At 38.4% G+C, this 3,932-nt stretch overlaps 1 non-coding gene across 1 annotated transcript; it reads right to left on the reverse strand.

Moving 5' to 3' along the window:
* Positions 1–372: 372 nt before the first annotated feature.
* LOC126007732 (small nucleolar RNA SNORA22) lies at positions 373–501 on the reverse strand. The gene has a single exon (XR_007495222.1). It is a non-coding gene; the product is annotated as a small nucleolar RNA SNORA22 (small nucleolar RNA).
* Positions 502–3,932: the final 3,431 nt, after the last annotated feature.

The following is a 3,932-nucleotide window of genomic DNA, read 5'->3' on the forward strand; positions in this document are numbered from 1 at the left end:
TTGAGTCAGCTTATACTGGAATATATGTGGTATTAACTATGATTTATTGCCTGTCAGAAGTATATTTTACTCTAAAATTGTAGCTTTCTCTATATTTTCCCTTATGGTTTATATATAAATGTTTTCTGTACACTTTTTGGAATTCTGTAAGATCTTTATGTGTTGGTTTGATTTGGTTTAGCTTTATGAACAAAACTGGATTGTGCTCAAAGTTTATTCTTAGTTCTGCACCCAGGAATTAATATTTGATACATGTTGTCAACCTGCTTATAAAATTTAGTTACTTTCATAATATTAATTACTCATAAAATTAACAATATTTTTTCATCAATACTAGATTTCTTCACTTTGACACAAATATAAAGTTTTGTATAATGTGCTGACTTTCTGAATACACTTAAAAGGATAGTCCTTTCAATGCAGAGTAAAGAACAGACTCTGCTGTAGCACAGAATTAAAACCAAGGGTACTATAAAGCACACTTGGGTGTTCACTGTGCAATAAAATTAACACTATTATTTAAAAAGACTAACCACAACATTTTCCACATAATTTTATTTCAAATACTTTGAAAATCAAAATAAATTTTTAATAAAAATATAAAAGACTCAAATTTTAACACTTTTGTGTCCATTTGGATTTAAAACGCCAAAAAATTTTTCTTTTTACCAATAATTTATTACAAGTGACAGAATTATGACCTTGCTCTAAGATTTCTGAGAGGCATGGACAAAATGCTCTTATCTTAGTGCTCTTATCTCCTGGTTGCTCTTTCTCCCTGGAGAATCTTTTAACCCTTACAGATCTGAATTTAACCTTTGTAGACCTGAATTTAACTTTTGCAGACCTGAATTTAGAAAGTTCCCTAACTTTCAATGTCTGAATAATTACTCTACACCACCTAATGCACTAAGCTTAATTACACATATGCTTTCAGAAAAGGCACACTCATGCCACATCATTCATTTTACAAACTTCACAATTATTTGAGGCCTCTCATCACTCACATCAAAAATCTGACAATAACTCTTATAAATTCCACATAAACAGAGTTGCTGATTTTTTTTAATGTCCACCGCTATCTGACATTTTTAGCAGAGCGATCACACTTGCGATTACAAAGGGACACACAGACTATTTCTGCTGAACTTAAGCCAAATTTTACCAACTTTAAGGGGGAGGTGATATTGTATCCTAAATTTTTGTCTGCATTTGGACTACACAGAACTTACTGTTTCCAATACAAGTAGAGAATTGCCACGTATATACTACCTCTGCATAGATTAAAGGGCTCATTATGACATTTTTAAACACTTTTAAAACCTCATAATTTTACAAACTGTGCAGAAGTGTGATCAGTGGACATTATGGTGAACACATTATTAATTATATAGGCAGCATGTTCATTAGAAGACCCATTCATAAATATGATATTTGCATTAGTAGTAGGAGAGGATTATGTTATAATGGGAAAAATAAAAACATGCATCTTTTAAAAACTGTATAAACTTATTTGCTGGATAATGAATATCAATTTTTCCTTAAAGGAGGCACATGCCAAAGGTCAATTATTTGTATTTTGCATTAGCCAATTAATATGCTGTTTTACTATAAGGTTGAATAAGATAATTAGGTTTCTTTTTAAAATATTTTTTTCAAAATTCATTACCTGTGCTACATATATTTACAAAGTGTAGGGCTGACAAAGTAAGGCAGAACCTTCCACTGATAACGCGGGGAGGGGCCAGCAAAGTTTTGTGCTGAAGATCACGGTCCTTTCTAAGGCGTTGGCCAGCAAGTCGCTCACCTGCTGGTGCCAGGGCAGGAGCAGGAGCAGCATCTTTCCCTTCCGCCTCTCCATCCCCTTCCTCACTCTCCTCAATGGGAGGGAGTCCTGCTTGTAGCCGGGAGCGACAGCCGGGGTGTGCAGGGCCATGAATGGCGGTGTTTCTTCAGGGACTGCTCCAGGGGAATGAGTAATAATAGGAAAAGCAAAAGCAGGTAGGGGGAGTGCCAAGTGCTGACTGAGGGTTTTAGCCTCAGCCTGCAATTCCGCCAGTCAGCGAAGGCATGAAACATGATCGCTGATTGCTTTCTCGTGTTCAAGAAAAGGCTCAGGATTTGAGTATGCAGGAGGAGCCAAAATTGGAGGGGGCAGTCAGCTTTGCAGCTATACTAACGGGGGAATACCGGCTGTGATCATATCGTGCAGCCTCGTCCTCAAGGGAAGCGACTTTGTCAGGGTCTAGGGGCTCCTCAGAAGGAGAATTCTGCCGGACAGGGTAAATTTTTGCAGGAGGAGTTAATGAAGGAAGATCGGAACACGGAGAGACCTGGCAAGCACGGTCCACTCCAGGAACAGGGGGAACAGGGGAGAAGGAAGGAGAATCAAGATCTTGATTGGCAACAGAAAGATGTTTGCAACTGGGGTTAGTGTCAGCTGCCTTAATAATATCTTTAATAAGTCCCCAATAGGAAAAAATAATTCTGGAGGCAGTTTCATCTTGAATGCTTTCTTCCAGGAGAATCATATTAATTTCACGCCCTACCTTTTGCCAAGTTTGGTAGCTAATGAAAGGTTTTGCCCCGATAGGGCTGCCAATGGAGAACCAAGGGCATTTCTTATGAATAAAAAGGAAAAACTCTAACAAATTCTTTTTCTTAACTCTTATACCTCTTTCTCTGAGATTTTTCTTGAGGTCTCTGATGAACCACGCTTCCTTTGACAATTCTTTTCCCATTCTATTGGACACAATGAAAGGAGAAAGATCTTACCCCCTCCAACGTGTGGAGAGGCTCCCGGGATGCTTTCGGTGTCCGGCAGAGGTCCGGTTTCCACGCCCCACGTTGGGCGCCAACTGGGCCCCACGGCCTCAGTTTATTTATGGTCGTGGAAAAGGCCTTCACCTGTGAAGAGAATAGGAGAGAAAGGGGGAGGACCACCAAGGCAAAATATTCTGATCAAGGTGGCATTTATTTTCAGAACTAACAAAGCTTATATAGTAAGATATCACAAAGGGAGGGTATGCAACGCTTTACATTCTTTCCAAACATTCCACGTTAGCCCGTACCTAGTACAACCTTAATAGCTCCTGTGTTGAAGTTGTCCAGAACATCCCGTTAGGGAGTACCTAGATGACATCAGCGAATTTCTCAGGCTTGCAATTAGTGGTCTGCATTGTTTCATGGACATCTGACATGTATTCAAGTTACAGTTCAACTAGAGGACAGGCTTGCAGCATAATGGCTGCTTGTAATCAAAATGGCTGTGCTCATGTCAAGCTTCTGCAAGGAAGCACTGGCTCCCAACAAACAGATGAAAATAGAAATCTTTGATAAGATCAACAGAAACAACATAAAAATCATTGAGATCCCGAACACACAGAAAGAAAATTCCCAGGAAGAATCAACAGTCAGGGACATAATTACAGTGAAATTACCAGAGCTAAAAACTACATGCAAACAAATCCTGCACTCCTGAAGAGTACCAGCTAAAAGACACCGAAGGAAAAGCACCTTATGACACATAATAGTCACAATGACAAATATCACAGATAAGGAAAGAATACTGAAAGCAACAAGATCAAAAAGAGAAATTATATTCAAAGGAGCATCCTTAAGATTTAAAGCAGTCCTGTCACAAAAAGTCCCTCAAGACCAGAAGGCAGTATAAATAGTAAATAGTGACAAAATTCAATGAAACAAATGCTTTGCCTAGAGTACTGCACCAAACAAGATACACTCAGGTTTGAAGGAAGTTTACATATTTTCATGGATTAACAATAGCTCAAAAGCTTTGCAGACTCAGAACTAGTCTTAGAAGAAAAACTGAAAGGTCTACTTTAAGACAATATTGCCAACAAACACATTAAACTTGTACACAAAGATGGCACTAAATCTCATGACAATTATCTCTCTCAATGTCAATGGAC

Source organism: Suncus etruscus, chromosome 4 (assembly GCF_024139225.1).
Source record: "Suncus etruscus isolate mSunEtr1 chromosome 4, mSunEtr1.pri.cur, whole genome shotgun sequence".
NCBI lineage: Eukaryota > Metazoa > Chordata > Mammalia > Eulipotyphla > Soricidae > Suncus > Suncus etruscus.